The following is a 19,435-nucleotide window of genomic DNA, read 5'->3' as shown; positions in this document are numbered from 1 at the left end:
TTCACATGAAAAACCAATTATCTGGTAAAGGTAATGATGTAGTTAACTATAAAGACAGTATAAACATAATTTTTACTTTTCTTCTCTTAACTTATTTAAGAAATAACTGCATAAAATAATAATTACAACATTGCATGGTTGGGCTCATAACATATAAAGATGTAATACATATGAAAAATAGCACAAAGGAGTGGAGAGGGGGTGAAACAATATTAGAGAAAATTTCTATGTTTTTTAATTACGTATACTTGGCATACAAAATTATATTGTGTACTATATTGTGATTCAACATTTTTATACCTTACAATGTGATCACCCCACTAATTCTAGGAATCATCTGTCATGGTGCAAACTTATCACAATATTATTGACTATATTCCTCTTCACCTTTTTTCATCCATCTCCTAACCCCACCCCTCTGGCAACCTTCCCTTTGGTGTCTGTTTCTATGAGTCTGTTTTTGTTTGGTTTGGTTTGGTTTGGTCAACTGTTTTGGTTTTTTCAGATTCCACATATAAGTGAAACCATATGGTATTTGCCTTTCTCTGACTAATTTCACTTAACATAATACCCTCTGGGTCCACCATGTTGTCACAAATAGCAAAATTTCATTCTTTTTTACTGCTGAGTAATATCCCACTATATATATATATATATATATATATATATATATATATATATATATATATATATAACCTTACTTATCCATTTATTTATCAGTGGATACCTAGATTGCTTCCATATCTTAGTTATTGTCAATAATGTTGCAATGAATATAGGGGTACATATGTCCTTTTGAGAAAATTTCTATATTTTACTAGAATTAAGTTGTTATTAATTGAAATAGGTTGTGATAAGCTAAAATGTATTCCGTAATTCCCAGAGAAACCATGAAGAAAATAATTCAAATATATAGTAAAAATATCAATAAATAAATTAAAATGGTACACTAGAAAATATTTATTTAACACAAAATACTAAAGAAGGAACAGAGGAACAAAAAGATATGAGACATAGAAAACAAGTAGCCAAATAGCAGAGATAAATCCAGTCATATCAGTAATTACATTAAACGCAAAAAGATTAAACATAAATCAAAAGGCAGATTCTCAGACTAAATTTAAAAATACAATCCAGGGCCGGCCAGGTGGCTCAGGCGGCCAGAGCTCCATGCTCCTAACTCCGAAGGCTCCTAGTTCGATTCCCACATGGGCCAGTGGGCTCTCAACCACAAGGTTGCCAGTTCAATTCCTCAAGTCCCGCAAGGGATGGTGGGATCCGCCCCCTGCAACTAAGATTGAACACAGCACCTTGAGCTGAGCTGCCTCCCGGATGGCTCAGTTGGTTGGAGCACGGGCTATCAACCACAAGGTTGCCAGTTCGACTCCCGCAAGGGATGGTGGGCTGTGCCCCCTGCAACTAGCAGCAGCAACTGGACCTGGAGCTGAGCTGCACCCTCCACAACTAAGACTGAAAGGACAACAACTTGAAGCTGAACGGCACCCTCCACAACTAAGATTGAAAGGACAACAACTTGACTTGGAAAAAAGTCCTGGAAGTACACACTATTCCCCAATAAAAGTCCTGCTCCCTTTCCCCAATTGAAAAAAAATACAATCCAATTATATATTGTCTACAAGAAACATATTTTAGATTCAAAGACACAAATAGGTTGAAAGCAAAAGGATAGAAAAAGACATACCCTCATACCCTGTACACAGCAACCAAAAGAGAATTGGAATGGCTAGACTATCAGACTAAATTAATTCTAAAACAAAAATTACTAGAGATAAGGAGGGACATTTTATAATAATAAAATGCCAATTCATCAGGAAGCTATGACAATTAAAAGAAATACATATCTAAGAACCCAAAACACACAAAATAAGAACTGACAGAATAGACAACTCAACAGTAAGAGACTTCAGTGTACTCTTCTCAATAATTAATAGACAAAAAATCAGCAAAGATATAGAAGACTAAAATAATACTATCAACAAACTTGACCTGATATCTATAGAACACCCATCCAAGAACAGCAGAATATATATTTTCAAATATGTATACAGTTCATTCTCCAAGATAGATCATATACTAGACCATGAAGCAAATCTCAATAAATTTGAAAGAACTGAAATTATACAATGTATATTGCCAACCAAAATGGAATTAAATTAGAAACTAACAAGTGAAAGAAATTTGATTGACAAATATTTGGAAATTAAATACTACACTTATAGGGGTGGCTGGTTAGCTCAGTTGGTTAGAGTGCGTGCTCGTAACAACAAGGTTGCCGGTCCAATTCCCACATGGGCCAGTGAGCTGTGCCCTCCACAACTAGATTGAAGACAATGACTCAAGCTGAGCTGCCGGCGGGTGGCCAGATGGCTCAGTTGGTTAGAGCATGAGCTCTGAACAACAAGGTTGCCGGTTTGATTCCTGCAGGGGATGGTGGGCTGTGCCCCCTGCAACTAGATTGAAAACGGCCACTGGACTTGCAGCTGAGCTGTGCCTTCCACAACTAGATTGAAGGACAATAACTTGATTTGGAGCTGATGGGTCTTTGAAAAAACACACTGTTACCCAATTGAAAAAAATTAAAGAAAAAATACTACACTTATAAATAACCTATGGGTCAACTGTCAAATAATAAATCACAAGGACATGGGAGATATTTTGAATTGAACAAGAACAAAAACATAGCAAAATGTATGGGATGTAGCCAAAGAAGTGCTTAGAGGTAAAATGATAGGTTTAAACATCTGTATTCAAAAAACAGAAAGATCTCAAACCATTAACCTAAGCTTCCACCTTGAGAAATTAGAAAAAGAAAAGCAAACTAAACCCAGAAGATGAAGAAGGAAATAATAAGGATGAAAGTGGAGGTCAATGAAATAGAAAACACAAAAACAATAGAGAAAATCAATGTAACTAAAATTGGCTCTTTGAAATGATGAACAATAATTGACAACCTTTAGCAAGACTAAACAAGAAAAATGAAGACATTGATTCAAAATCAGGAATGAAAGAGAGGCTATCACCACTGACCTTAGAGAAATTAAAGGATTGTGAGAGGATACTATGAACAACAGTATGCAAACAGATTGAAAAATTTAGGTGAAATGGGAAAATTCCAAGAAAGATGCAAACTACTGAAATTGACTAAAGAATGGATAGAAAATCTGAATCAACCTATTACTAGCACAGAGACTGAATTAGTGATTCTAAAACTTCACACAAACAAAAGTCGAGGCCCAGAGTACTTCATTAATGAATTTTACCAAACTTTTGGAAAAAAAATGTTAACACCAATTCTGTATAAACTCTTCCAAAATTAGAAGAGGAGGGAACACTTCCTAACTCACTCTATGAGGCCAGCAATTACTCAGATACCAAAACCAAAGACATCACAAGAAAAGAATACTATAAACTAGTGTCTTTCATGAATATAGATGCAAAAATCCTCAGCAAAATCCTCACAAACTGAATCTAGCAGCACACAGAAAGGACTATACATCACGATTGGTGGGATTTATCCCAGATACACAAGGTCAGTTCAAAATACAAAAATTAGTCAATGTAATACACCATATTAGTTGAATGAAGGGGAAAAAAACACATCATCTCAATAGACACAGGAAAAACATGTGACAAAACACAAAACCCTTTTATGATTTTAAAAACTCATGATACTAGAAACACTTGTACAAGTGTAACATCTGTATATTGAAAACTCCAAAACAATGCTGAGAGAAATTATAGAAGATCTAAACAAATGGATTCATGGATTGGAAGACTCAATATTGGTAGTTGGAAATTTTCCCCACATTGATCAATAGAGTCAATACAATCTCTATCAAAATGTCAGTAGGCTTTTTTTTTTTCTACAGAGCTTGACAAACTGACCCTAAAGTTGATGTGAAAATGCAACAGAAACTGACGGGCAAAACAACATTGAAAAAGAACAAAGTTGGAGGATTTATATGACCCAATTAAAAATTTACTAGGAAGCTACACTCATCAAGTAGAAAAATAAATTGACCAGTCAGCATTAGCTATCCATTGTCACTGGCCAGCCCAGAACTGTCAGGATGGCCACAGGAATGGAATGGCCACAGTGGCAAAGACAGAGACTGCATGTTGGCCCAGCAGCATGAACTCCCATTTACCAAGGCCAAGCTAGCAATTGCTGCCTCTTAATGTCCAAATTATCAGAAACAGAGACCAATCTTGTGGTCCTGGTATGGCACTACTCAAAGAGACCTACAGGTTTCAAATTGACTATAATTGAGCACTCCCGTCCTGGAGGGGGCCAATGATTCATACTCACAGAGATAGACATTTAATCTGGCAGTGGGTGTGACTTTTCTGTTAGCAGAGCCTCAGTCAGCACCACTCTCCTGGGACTTACAGAATACATAGGCATGGAAATACAGCATACAACCAGAAGACTCAATTCACAGTGAGGGGGGTGTGGGCGTGGACCCATCACCATGGGACCTACTGGTTCTATCACACACCACACCATTCAGAGCAACCAATCTCAGAGGGTGCTGGAATGGCTTTCTACAGGCACAGCTGAAGCACTAGCTTGAGGACAACATTCTGAAATGATGGGGTGCCATCCTGAGGAATGTAGTGTATGTGTTAAGTGAAAGGCCTTGATGTTGGGTTAGGTCCTCACTAGGAAGAACACATGGGTCTGAGAACTAAGGAGTGGAGTAGCCGGACTTAAAGTCGCACCCAGTGACCAATGGGGGATTCTAAACTTTCTCTTCCCTCAACTCTGAGTTCCGCAGGTTGAAGGTCCAGTTTCCCAAAGGGGCCACATTCTTTCCAGGGGACATAGCAAGGATCCCACTGAACTAGTCAGAGTTGATGGAACTACAAGTCAGAGCTCTGGATTCCTTGTGCCAAAAGACCCGCAGGCAAGAAGAGGAGTCATAATACTGACCCTCATCAGCAGAAGGAGGTAGGATGGCTTTTACATAAGGAGTCCAGGAGGAATTAAGTGTGGAACCCAGGTGATCCACTTGGGTATGCTTGTCCCCTTGTAACTGTGAATGGACAAGTGCAGCAATGTCAAACTGAGAAAGGTCTGATTTCCAAGGCTCGAGACCATTCAAGAGTGACAATCTGCGTCACACCACCAGGTAAACCATCAGGACCTGCTGAGGAGACATGGTGGCCCTAAGATCAACTGCAATGACTAGGGTCGTAGTTCATCCCACTAACCTTCTTCTCAGAAAAATGTACATGGAAACCATGGTGCAGCTGCTCCCTGAACCCGTGTGGAGAAGCAGATCTGTGGAAAGCAATGGAAGGACTTTGGTGATCATGAAAATGCACCATTCAGATCCTCATCCCCAGAGAGTAAAAATGGCCAATGGCCCCAGCTACTGTGCTCTGAATTCAACCCGACACTCAGTCTGAGGCTATACTTCCAATGCCGGAGAGCCAATACTAAGGCAGACCCATTTTCAAAAGGTGCAGGACTCCTTGGGCTATTAAGGAAACACTGTGAATGATTTGGGAAATATTCTAGGTCCCTGACGCTCAAAGCATTGTGTATATCCACTGCACCGAGTTGAAATGACTCTATGTTTTAGGGTTTACAATTTGACTAGCTTTAGGAACACCCAGAAACCAGCCCTATACCTCCCTCTCACCCACAGGAAACACCACCACCACCACCTCAACACAGACATGCATAAAGGATTTAAATTCCTCAGAGATAACATCAAAATTAACTAGAGATGTCTGTCTTGGACTTAAAATTATAATTATTTTATTTTAGTTCTTTTTTCCTATAATTGTGGGAAAGCAGCAAAAGGAACATGATATAGTAAAAAGAGCAATAGGCAAGAGGTCAGAAAAAATTATCCCAGATATGTTACTAAGAATCTGTGTGACACTCCCTGACTTTGGCTTGTACTACAGGCTACAATAATCAAAACAGCATGGTATTGGCAGAAACACAGACACATAGACCAATGGAATAGAATTGAGAACACAGAAATAAAACCACATAAATATGGACAGATAATTTTTGACAAAGAAGCTAAAAACATACAATGGAGCAAAGACAGCCTCTTCAATAAATGGTGCTGGGAGAACTGGATAGCCACGTGCAAAATAATTAAACTGGACTGCTATCTGTCACCATGTACCAAAATTAATTCAAAATGGATCAAAGACTTAAGCATAAGACCTGACACAATAAACTGCATAGAAGAAAACACAGGTACTAAACTTATGGGCCTTGGGTTCAAAGAGCATTTTATGAATTTGACTCCAAAGGCAAGGGAAGTAAAAGCTAAAATAAATGAATGGGACTATATCAAACTTAAAAGCTTCTGCACAACAAAAGAAACCATCGACAAAATAAAGAGGCAACCAACTGAATGGGAGAAGATTTTTGCAAACAGTGCCTCTAATCAGGGGCTAATATCCAAAGTATACAAGGAACTCATGCAACTCAACAACAAAAAAAACAAGCAACCCAATTGGAAAATGGGTAGATGACCTGAAGAGACATTTCTCTAAAGAGGACATACAAATGGCAAATAGACATATGAAAAAATGCTCAACATCACTAATCATCAGAGAAATGCAAAGAAAAACCACAATGAGATATCACCTCACCCCAGTCAGAATGGCTATCATCAACAAGACAAATAGTAACAAGTGTTGGAGAGGCTGTGGAGAAAAAGGAACCCTCATACACTGTTGGTGGGAATGCAGACTGGTGCAGCCGTTATGGAAGGCAGTGTGGAGGTTCCTCAAAAAATTACGAATAGAATTACCATATGACCCAGCAATCCCTCTCCTGGGGATCTACCCAAAAAATCTGAAAACATTTATACATAAAGACACGTGTGCTCCAATGTTCATTGCAGCTTTATTTATGGTGCCCAAGACATGGAAACAACCAAAATGTCCTTCGATAGATGAATGGATAAAGAAGTTGTGGTATATATACACAATGGAATACTATTTGGCGGTAAGAAAAGATGATATAGGAACATTTGTGACAACATGGATGGATCTTGAGAGTGTAATGCTAAGCAAAATAAGCCAGACAGAAAAAGCAGAGAACCATATGATTTCATTGATATGTGGTATATAAACCAAAAACAACAAAAGAACAAGACAGACAAATGAGAAACAGAAACTCATAGACACAGACAATAGTTTAGTGGTTACGAGAGGGTAAGGGGGTGGAGGGTGGGAGATGAGGGTAAGGGGGATCAAATATATGGTGATGGAAGGAGAACTGACTCTGGGTGGTGAACACACAATGGGATTTATAGATGATGTAATACAGAATTGTACACCTGAAATCTATGTAATTTTACTAACAATTGTCAGCCCCCCCAAAAAAAAACAATATGAAAAAAAAAGAATATGTGTGAGCTCGGGCAAGGTCCATTTGCTCTCTGGGCCTCACTTTCCTCATGTGTAAAACAAGAAGGTTCGATTTGATTATCTTTAAACTCCACTTTTACTTCTAAATATGATTCTGTGGAAAATCCCTATTCTTTCAGTTCAACCAATGAAACTACGACATCACACATACCCTTCAATGACCACAAGGTGTCAGAATATACTCATCTAACACTTAAACAGGCCTCAAGTAACAATTCTGCTTATTTTGCGTTAAACTGGAAGACTAATTTACATATATCTCACACGTTTCAAAAACTTTCATAAAAACCCTATCAAGGAGGTAAGGTAAGTATTGTCAGTAAAATTTCTCCTGGAGATAATAGAAAGCCACCCATATAGCGTCTACCACCCAATAATTAACCCTTACTTTCTCCCAGACGCTACATGCTTATTTTCTTCACTAAACCTTCAATTGGGTTACTTTTGTTCCCCAAATCCAAATTTTACCCATCGTTCAAAAGCTAGCCCTACCTATTCATAACAGCAATAATGATAATCTCTAGAAATAAACCCAACACAAAATGCGTGACCTACAAGAACGCAACTATAGTGCCTCACTGAAGGATACAAAAGATGATGAGAATAAATGGAGACACCTACCAGAGTTTGGAAAAGTCAGTTCTCCACAAATTAATTTTAATCCAATACATTTTTCCTATTAAACCTGAAAATTCTCAGTTTAATTACTCATCCAGAAGAGAAAATGGGCAAAATGGTTTGGATTTGTTTAACCTCTGGAAAATGTTAAGAAAAAAATAAAGAAGTTACACATGCCTTACAAAATATCAAAACATCTCAATTTAGTCATTGAAACAGTGAAATGGCACAGGACGAGGAAGACGGATCAATGGACCAGAACAGAGTCCAGAAGCAGATCCTGTATATATAGGAATTCAGCATTATATGATAAAGGTTGAGTTGAAAATAAGTGATAAAAGGATTCAGTAAATAGTAATTGCAAAATCAACTTTATTTGGAAAAATAAAATTCATTGAAATCCTAACTGCATGCCATAGTGATTCTAAGTAAAGACCTTTTTTTAAAAAAAAATCCATAATACCATAATAGGAAAGAACAGATACCTTTGTTCTATGTGCTTCATTTTCTTTCTCTGAAAAAGAGATAACACTTACCTCGCAGGGCCACTGTGGATGCTAAAAAGGTTGATTAATGGCATATTGATAAGTACTGAATACACGCTAGCAGTACAATAGAATTACAGTAAATATATAGTAATAAATGAATTCTTTTTATTAGACTGGAAAAATACAGGATTGGAGAACAACTCAGTTGCTCTAAATCACTCCGTTATAAAACGGATCCAGAATTTATAACTGAGACACAATTAGAACCCCCGTCCTCTGAGTTCCAGCTCAGTTCTTTTTTATATAGATTCTCTCTGTCTCTGTCTCTGTCTCTGTCTCTGTCTCTCTCTCTCTCTCTCTCCATTAGGATACTATTTTAACACTGAAATATTTCATTGGCTTCCACATGATTGCAGTATCTTTTCATTTAGAAACTCTTAAATGATAAACTACTACTGTAAAGTCATTTTTTAAAGTCAGTTTGTAATTAAGCATAACAGTATTTACATACATTTTAAAAGCTACAGTATGTGCATTTTCTAGGATATGTAAAAAATTTTTTTCAATTACAGTTGTCACTATTATATTGGATTCAGATGTACAGCATAATTGTTAGACAATTATATAACTTACAAAGTGATCCCCCCGATAAGTCTAGTACTTACCTGGCACCATACATAGTTATTATAATATTATTGATTATATTCCCTATGCTGTACTTTACATCCTGTGACTATTCTGCAACTACCAATTTGTATTTCTTAATCCTTTCACTTTTTTCACCCAGCTCCCCAACCCTCCTCCCATCTGGCAACCATTAGTTTGTTCTCTGTTTCTATGAGTGTTTCTGCTTTGTTTGTTTGTTTATTTTGTTCTTTAGATTCCACATACAAATGAGCTCATATGGTGTTTGTCTTTCTCTGTCTGACTTATTTCACTTAGCATAATACCCTCTAGGTCCATCCATGTTGTCGCAAATGGCAAGATTTCATTCTTTTTTATGGCCAAGTAACATTCCAAGATATTATTAATATTTATTCAGTCCACAGTAAATGCCTGCTGTAGCCTTGAAGGTAGGAACAACTGAACTATGGACAATGCTCTAGTTTGCTGCTGCAGAGAAAGTACTCCATCAGAAAAATCAAAGGACTGATCGCAATCTGTCAAGGAACAACCTAAGAGTCTACAGTCCTATGCCACCTCTCAATAGGGACCTTAATCCTTCAGGTAGCTAGAAAGCTCATAGCCATTTTGAAAAGGGGGCTAAATCTTACAGACAAAAGTAGTTCCACGTAAGGCACAGCAATTTACTCTAATTATCAAAAGATTCATTTCTCATAGATAAGCAATTCTTTTCATTTCCCTTCAGAAGAGGAGTATGGGTTCAAACCCGGAAGGGGCATGTCATGGCTCCTTGGGCTGAGTCAAGGGAAGAGTTGATACGCAGTAGCTGCCATACAGGAGACTGGGAAAAGGATGAAAGGCACTGGCCAGAAATTCAGGGACAGAGTAGGAGGATGGTAAGTGGGAAAAGTAAGGAAAGGATGAGGATTCCAAGGAAAGAGATGGTGCTAGTGCCTGATGTAAATTTCACGAAGATTTCTGATTTCACAATCTTCCCAGAGAGAAATGCCTTTTTGAAGCTGCTGAAGTTGTGGGTTCTGGTTCTATTCTACGTCTATCATGTTTCAACCCAGTCACTTGAATCTATGTCACTTAATTGCTGTATCTGTTTGCTCATCTGTAAAATAGACACCTGCTGCCACCACTTCATGGGTTGTTGGGGAGACCTCAGAAGACTTTGAATATTACACAAATAGAAGGGATTGCTGTGATTCAAGGTATCTGCTCCGCCTGCGTTATGTTGAAACAGGAAATAGAGCCACACCTATTCTCACCTTACTCTGCTTGAATGGACAAGAAAATAACAACCTTTGTTGGCCCTCCTTTTTGGCATGTAGAAATGTGGGGACACCAACACAATGGATGCTACAGCGAGTTCACCCAAGAACCTGCCATGACCTTTTATCACCCCATTTATGATTGCTTCTGAGAGTCGAAGTAGAATACAGCCAGAAAAAAAGTTCCCCGGGGAATTTTAGAGAGAAAGGAGGATGCTATCCCCTGGGATCATAAACAGAAGGAAATTCACCTTTCACCTTTGTCAAACAGAAATGAGGTCTCCCACTCACCCAGCTACTCTGCACCTCTGTATCCCAAACCATTTCCACACAATTTATAATCCCAATTCCACATCCTCTCTTGGACCTTTACTTTTACCTAAATGAGCCTCTCATCCTAAAACCATCCCAGCACAGATATTCTCGACCAATGAGATACTGGGTAATATTCTGACAAAGATTTTGCAAAAGTTGCAATGAAAGGATAGCATTGCATGTGTGAGAATTCCTGGCCCCAATTTTTGGATTATATTTGAGAAAGGTGCATGGGCTTGGCTCTTGAATGAAACAGGCACAGACCATGTCCTTCTGGTACCATCGGCTTGCCATCCCAACAGTATTTTCATTTCCCTTGCTCATAAGTGTGATTAGCTTCTCAGGAGAATGAGACCCTCAATAGTGCCTGGAAACAACATTCTGCAGTGAGAAAAACCAGCACTGCCTTTTAAAACAGACAGCAGAGGTCAGCAAAGCCTAGTCCACTCGTCTACTTGTAGACCTTGACATTCGCATTGCAAATTTCAGGGCCATTAGCAACCAAACCTCTCTTTTGAGGATCCACAAGGTAATTGAGAGAAGGTTTCTCCTAGATATAGAGAGCGAACACTAATCGGTTCAGTATTGGTATAATAAGAGCGAACAAAGCCATGGCTCTTGTGATTATGCAGTAAACACAAACAACATAACAGGCTTCAGGAGACATTATTTTCAAAAGAATAGACTCCTCTCAGAATTGGTCAGGAGCAGGTGATATAATATAGGAATAGACACAAAGCATATATATGATACGTCTCACACTTGAATAAGAAGACTGCAATTAAGGAACGCCATTTAAAACCATAATTGATAAATTTTAAGTAAATATACCCTTGTAACTGAATGCAGATGGCAAACCCACTATACAGATGACCCCTGGGCATGAAGAAGAAATAAACAGGAGGTGCATTACATGCTATTAATTATTTTCACTGCTACAGTTGTTTGCTATATAATACAGGTCAAGGGGTTAGCTTGAAGCTTCTCCTAATATATTAGTAAATAAATTTGAACAGATTTTAATTTGCTAATGGAAAGGTCTGGGCCAGTTGCAAATAAGTGTGAGGCTACTTTGTCTCCCTCATTAGCATGCAACAAGGATTATCCTTCCCATTCATACAAAATGTTACATTTCCATAAACTGTAGTGTAATTTGTCAGAAAAAAACTCTGTAAACTATATTAGAATAAAGATAAATTTGTATCATGTGGTCATCCGCCTCATAGAGTCTTTATGATAATTGCACGTCTAACACCTGCATTCAAATAATACCGCCTGCCAAATAATACTGCTCTGAATCTTCATAGCATGTAAAAATGACAGGGAATAAAATAGCTATTCTCATTTATTTCTAAGTGTCTACATGCAGAGCTATAGCCTTTATTGTGGCCCACTAGTGTGTCCTAGGTTTTGTTTTGTTTTATTTTGTTTTGCACAGAAAACTCTCCCTGTTTGGCAATTTTAAATACTTAGTTTACATTATGGGTGTAGGATGTTTTCAGAAAGCTGACATTAAAATAACACAACAAATAGTTGCGTGCTATGTGACGAAAGCCCTAGTTGGAAGTGAAATGGCTGTTGCAAGTTAGATATGGTAGACAATTTAATCTGATTGTAGTTTATAGTTTTCAGTACCTCCTGTCCCCACCCCCAATCATTTATTTGACCCATTGAAAATTATCACTAAAATTTGTAAGATTTACATCCTGAATAAGAAAGAACCGAAATCTAAAGTTTAGAACTGTAGAAATGAATTTTCATTCTCCATTTTCATTTTTCCTCCCCACCTGGCCCCCAGGGGGACTGCACTTTCCCTCCAACTGCCCCCTCCCCAGCCCAGCCACAGCCCCAGTCGCTGAGAGCCTTCAGGGAGGTGGGCATCTCTGTCATTGTCATCCAATTAAGACTGGGAGTTCCCTAGATTTCCATTCCTTCTTTGAAATACGTCTTTTCCTAGTGTCCCACAGTGATGGGCAAATCCTTGCTGGTGTCAGGGCAGAGAAAGCCAGCTGGAATGGCTGGTTCCTCACCCTATCATGGGACGCTCAGGAAGAGATGCCCCACGCAGTAAAAGGATGGAGTGACAGGGCAGAACAGCAAACGGCTCTTTTTGAACAGATCAATATAGAGTCTACATGCCAGGATTGTGGCTTTGCATGAGAAGGGGCCAAATTCACCATCAAGGGTAAAGACTGTTAAGAGTGGTCGACAACAAGAGAAGCAAAACTGATATGAGAACATTTGGGTTTATAAAATATGATAGCTTCAGGAGTTAAATTGGCCAAAAAATCTCATAAGACTTCTTCAGACTTTCATTGTCACATTTATATTAATGGCTCAATCAACATTTCCAGTGTTGAGCTCTCCCACAAATAACTAATAGTTGTCTTAGTGTTTTGTTACATAATGCATTCAAGTTTACTGTTGGATTAGATGTTCACCGTAGCCCTGTGAAGTTGGCAGGGCTCAGAGAGGAGCAGTGACTTTCTTTGAGTCACACAGCAAGTACTCAGGTACTGGCCCAGAGACTCCAAATGCCAAGCTCTTTTCACAACTCTGTGCTGCTTTTCCCCAGCCTTAAGTACCTAAGAGCTGTGCCAACTCCACACCACTGCCATGGGAACAGCCTAGGTGAATGCAGGATGACATTTTGAAATCCCTCAGCACATTTCCCCCATGTCTTGGCTGATTCCAGAAACAACAGAGAATGCTTGACCGCAGAACCACCTCCCACCCCCCCACCCCCACCCCTACCCCCAACCCCTCCAACTCCGGTGGCCCTCTCTTCGCTAGTGGCAAGTTTGCACCAGGTTTGCACAGGAATGGGAAGAAACGCTATTATTCACAGGATTCAGTTTGTGAAGGGGGTTGGGGGTGGGCAGGTCACTCTCCGACTGACTCACCTCTTAAGGGCTAGAGCTATCTAGAGCATAGCCCAGCACTGTCCAGTAGCTTATTATGAAGCTGAAGTGAATTAAACTGATTCCCCAACATGGATGGCAGAGCAGACCACAAGATCCCCCATTATACTCCCCCTCAAATTGAAGAGAAAGGAAAATGCGACTTAGTCTCTTTCTAGACTCTCTTAAAGGGATGTGGAACTTCTGGACAAGCCATCTCATCCACATTACTAAACAGAGTTTTGGTGTCCAAATATTTCGAACAAAATTTGGTAGGAAAAAAGACAGAAAAATATAAGACAAAGATTGTACCATTTAATAATTGTAAAGAGACAGAAAAATAAGTCCATGTAACAAAACACTATTCTACCCCACAAGCACAGGACCCATTTATCACTGAGTATTCATCGTTTCACCTGTTACATCATAAACAGACGACCTCATTTTTAATACCCTCAATCAATTGTCTTTCTGGAACATCATCATTTTGAGAAAGTGCAATCCCCTTTTTAAAAAAATCATTGCAAACACCCATAGTAGAGGTGGTACCTCTGTTTATGGTACTGGAATCTCGGGGGCAGTCCCTTCTTTATCCTAGATTGTCACTCACACCGTTTCATATTAAAATAACGTAGGGGAAAACTGTAATTGAAAAAAGAAAAGAACACCCCCCCCCAAAGATTAATACCACCTGTTTCTTTTACAGTTTTAATGTGGTTACAAATAAATTTAAAATTACCAAAAAAAAAAAAAAAAAAAAACTAATGTGAGGAAATACCTCCCCAGTTAGTGTGGGCTGCTAGCTCTGTTCCAAAAGCTACTGCCTGCCTTTTGAGCAACACTATCCTGTTTTATTCAGTGCAGTACTTTGGCAATGAGGCATCAGAAATGGCAGGAAGAAGCGTATATGTTAATCTTTACTAATTTCCAACACTTTTACTTTCTTTTGTGTTGCAAAAAGATAGAAGAAAACCCCTATTTGGAAACTGGGAGGAATGAAGGAGCTTCAGAGTCAGTCCCCTTAATTAAAATAGTGCCTCAAGGATTATTCTAACATAGGTCAATGTCAGGTACTTTTAATTCCAAATATCTTCCTTCTTTTTTATGGTGCATGATAGAATCCGAACAGACAGAAACACTAGAAACTTGCACTTTAGGGCATCATATAGGTAGTTTTACAATGTCTGCTAACTGTGCATTGTTTTCTGGGAATGAAGGCGGTCATTATGAGTTTTGCTGGTATTCCCACTACAGAGGTGAAATGCTGAAATGAAGCTAGAAGAAGACCCTACATTCAGAGAGCATAGCTGAATACTTCACTTTACAGCTCAGAAGAAGTAAACTTGGCTGTGATAGAGGGAAGCCCAGATCATGACATTCAAAGAGGGAAGTAAGCAAACCTTGAAACCAAATAATTGAGGTAAATATAGGACTTTCCCCCTTCTTAGACAGTTGTTAGACTCTCCACCTACCTCACTTTACAAAGAAAGATAAAAATGATGTGATCATTTTAATAACTAGCACATGAAGTTCCAAGTTGCCACTTTATTTTTTTTTTACTCTATGAAATATGAACTAATTTTCTGCCTTTGAGTATCTCCCTTGCAAGACCTATAGAAAGTTTGGAAATCCAAGAAAACATTCAGCCTGGAAAGAAAAAGTAAAGCATCACATGGTAAATTTGACATCTTGGTGGGTATTTCACATTATTCAAAGCCTGAAAAAGTGGTTCTCAAGGCCTATAAAATTAAAGATAGTTAAACTTTGCTTTTCGCTATAGGCCAGAGTGGCTGCTGTGGAAATGGGCAAGTTTATGAAACCCGGGAACTTGGTGCTGGTCCTGGCCAGATGCTACTCTCCAGGCAAAGCGGTCATCATGAAGAAAACTGATGATGGCGCCTCTGACCGTCTCTACAGCCATGCTCTGGTGGCTGGAATTAACCGCTGTCCCCAAAAAGCGACAGCTGCCATAGGCAAGAACAAAATTGCCAAGAGGTCAAAGATCGTCTTCTGTGAACGGTTATAACTACAACCACCGCATGCCCACAAGGTACTCTGTGGATATCCCTTTGGACAAAACTGTCATCAACAAGGATGTCTGCAGAGACCCTGCTCTGAAACACAAGGCCCGACAGGAGGCCATGGTCAAGCTCGAAGAGAGGTACAAGACTGGCATAAATGAATGGTTGTTCCAGAATCTGTGGTTTTAGATCCTTTTTGTTTCAGTCATTAAAAGTCAAAAAAACAAAAAAAAAAGATGGTTAAAATTTAAGCCAAATAGATTTTTCCAGTATGTTTGCCTAAAATATTCGAAGTGTACAAAAACACAGTGGTAGGTTGTAAGTAAACATAATGCACATAGCGCTATTCACAAGAGCCAAGACATGGAAATAACCGAAATGCCCATCGGTAGACGACTTGTATACAATGGAGTATTATTCAGCCATAAAGAAGAAGGAAATCTTAACCATTTGCAACGATATGAATGGATCTAGACAATATTATGCTAAGTGGAATAAGTCAGACGGAGAAAGACATATACCATATGATCTCACTTATATGTGGAATCTAAAGAATAGAATAAATGAGCAAACTAATCAGAAACAGTCTCAGAGATAATAGAGAAAAAACTGACGGTTGCTAGATAGGAGAGGGGCGGGGATGAAGGAGAAGGGGAGGGGATTAGAAAGCACAAATCGGTAGCCACAGTACAGCCATAGTATCACGGGGATATGAAAGACAGTTTGGGGAATACAATCAATATTGTAAAGATTTTGTGGGGTGTCAGATGGGCACTTGTCTTATTAGGGAGACCACTTCATGGACGGTGTAGATGCCTGACCACCGCGCTGTACACCTGAAGCTGAAGTAGAATAATATTGAATGTCAACTATAATTTAGTATATATATATATATATATATATATATATATATATATATACTAAAAAAATCTATTGTTAGACAGCATGCCCCCAGGACTCTCACGGCCATACTTATATTTCCAATTAGCTGCCTCATAGCGTGCCCTCTGTACCTGGGATCTGCTGCCAGCTGTCATTCCTGTTGACAATCTTAAATTCGGGATTCTTACAGAAGCAGAGACTGATGCTCACCTTGTTGCTTTAGCAGAGAGAGACTCAACATTGCAGTTAGTTTACCAAATCCATCGCTCCACTGCCTGTGTGTTTGATAGCAACAGACCGACGTGATGGAGGCCCCTGGGCTGCATAAGAAACCTCTCCCACTTCCGCCACTGAAGTGGTTAGGACTCTCTATACATAAAAACAGTGCTTTGGGGAAAAAAATCTATTGTTAGAAAAAGTGGTAGAATAAACCCTCCTCAAGTCACTTTTTCAAAACACCCTTATGCGCACTTTCAATTTAAATGTCAATCTGCTATTTAAATCAGAAGGGACATGTTTGCCAACTGTCTTTCCTCATCTAACAACTATTTGCCAAAAAACAAAATTTACTGACATTAGTGACAAGGACAGCATCAACTAGGGAAACCTAATGCTTCTTCTATTTTACTCTAAAAGGTCTGAAGTTGTGGATTTTGCACAATTCCCAGCACAGTAGCTGTGACCCCATTATTTATCTCCCCTCGATGCTCAACAATCTAAAAGTGACAATTCTTGACTTATCCTACGAATACCTCCATGCCTCCTATAGATATTTTAAACACTTAACCAATTTGATGGAATGCTCACTTTTTAAGGGGAGACTGCATTGTCTTCTCTCTCTTGGCTGCTTTAAATTGGGAAAAGTATGGGTATATTGTTTTATTGTCAAAATACAAATATTAAGTATAAGCTTCTTTATTAAATAAAACCATATAAATTATGGTCATCATTTCCACAACTTTTTTTTTTAAATCCCAATACCTACTCTTAACAACAAAGCCTGAACAGGCCAGTGTCCAATGTGGCATGGGTTACAACAGCAGAGGCATGTAACCTCGCAGCTTAAATAAAGGTACAGAAAAACTCTATCACAGCCCTGGCCATGAGGGATAGGATTCCCTCCTTAGTGATGATGGTGTTATTGAAATAAAATCACTTCAAATAATAACAGCAATTACATCAACACTGGCTATTATTTACTGAGACCAGCTAAAATGTATTGGGTGCTTACCAAGTGCCAGGTATTGTATTACGCAATGTACATATATTGTCTCGATTTAACGTCTCACTAACACATAAGGTAGGTATTGCTATTATCCCTACTTTACAGATGAAGAAACTGAGAATTAAATAATCTGCTAAGTGGTCAAAATGGGATTCAAAGCTGGATAGTCTGTCTCCAGAGTCCACCCCCTTATCTGCTGGGCTCTACAGCCTCTCTGATAACAAACATGCATACAGTGTTTTCTCACTTGTAAATTATTTTATACATTTATCAAGAATTTCACACACCCCTGTCAATGCTTACAACAGCTCTGTCTGCCAGTCAAGAGGTAACCTAGCCTGTTTGAGCACTTTTAAGGACACAGAATCAACAGTGGGGCACTGCAGAGCCCCTGGGATCTGGCGTCTGACACACCTGGACCCATATCCCTGCCCTAAGATTTATTGGTTGTGTGACCTTGGGCAAATGATTTAACCTTTCTGAGGTTCATTTTCTTCACCTGCACAATGAGTTTCATAGTTCAGCCTTATTTTCCCCACAGTGTGATTACTCCTAAGATAATGTATGTGAAGGTGCTTTGTTAACTGCAAAGTGGTGGGAATGAGATTCTTAACATGGCATTCACAAACGGACTGTGGGAGGTTTGTTGAGTCCCTTGATATTGTCTGCAAGCTTGGCTTATATGTGTGCATGTACATTTTTTTTCTCAGATGACTGACCATAGTTTTCATCAGATTGCCCCAAATAAGGTTAAAAACGGCTACAGTATATAAGTACTCATTTTGTCTTGAGGTGACTAGCGATGATATGAGTTCCCTTTACTGGAGTCCACTCTGTCCCCCTAAAGTTTCTTTCTATATCTCCTGGGCTTCATTTTATGCAGCCAAGCATAGCAAACAACACATTACGGCTTCCATATGCCAGCTCTCCCAAGACTTAACAGTAGTTCTCGCTCTACATCTCCACCTGTCAGTTTTAGCCTCTCATTCACTCATTGATTCATTCAATATGTATTAAATGCCAAATGTAAGCACAAGAACTGTGCTGGGAGCTAGGAATAGAGCAGGGAACAGCACTCCCTAACTCTTTAAACTTAAGAGCCTAGTGGAGAAGACAGATAAACTTTGGTCTTGAAAATGACAACAGACGAACCATTGTCACCTCAATAAGTTTTAATTAAAAAACAAAAGAAAAGAAAATGACAAGAGAGTGCTAGGAATAGCTGTGCTACCTACACATGATTCCTGAATCTTTTTCATCTAAAGAATGGTGGAGTTCTCTAGCCTCATCACTTTTTTCCCAATGCGCTTAATTTGTCTAGATTTTCCTTTTAAAATAAAGCAGAAAAAACACGCAGGTGTATTATGACCAGCATATCAAGCAACAACTCCGTTATGACAGAGCCTAGACTTCAATTAATACAGCCTAACATCAAATCACTGTATTTCCTCAACTTGCTTTTTATTTTTACATTTTAATATATCTGAAAGTGAGAAGTAACTGCATGCATTTAATGTGAAGCATTTTATCTTTTTCAACGGAGATCATTTTGGATCAGTGACACAAATTGTAAGTGATGGATGGCATCTTTAAATGGTGGAAATATGGCCAATTCTTGGGCAACCACATCTTGCACTCTTGACTCATATATGATGAA

At 38.8% G+C, this 19,435-nt stretch overlaps 1 pseudogene; it reads left to right on the top strand.

The window, feature by feature from the left end:
- The first annotated feature begins 15,451 nt into the window (after window positions 1-15,451).
- LOC141569683 (large ribosomal subunit protein eL27 pseudogene) lies at window positions 15,452-15,860 on the top strand (annotated as a pseudogene).
- Window positions 15,861-19,435: the final 3,575 nt, after the last annotated feature.

This window comes from Rhinolophus sinicus, chromosome 18, assembly GCF_057876585.1.
Source record: "Rhinolophus sinicus isolate RSI-liver-muscle chromosome 18, RSI-T2T, whole genome shotgun sequence".
Classification (NCBI taxonomy): Eukaryota; Metazoa; Chordata; class Mammalia; order Chiroptera; family Rhinolophidae; genus Rhinolophus; species Rhinolophus sinicus.
Note: the sequence above shows the minus strand (reverse complement) of the source record. Positions and strands in the feature narration are given on the sequence as shown.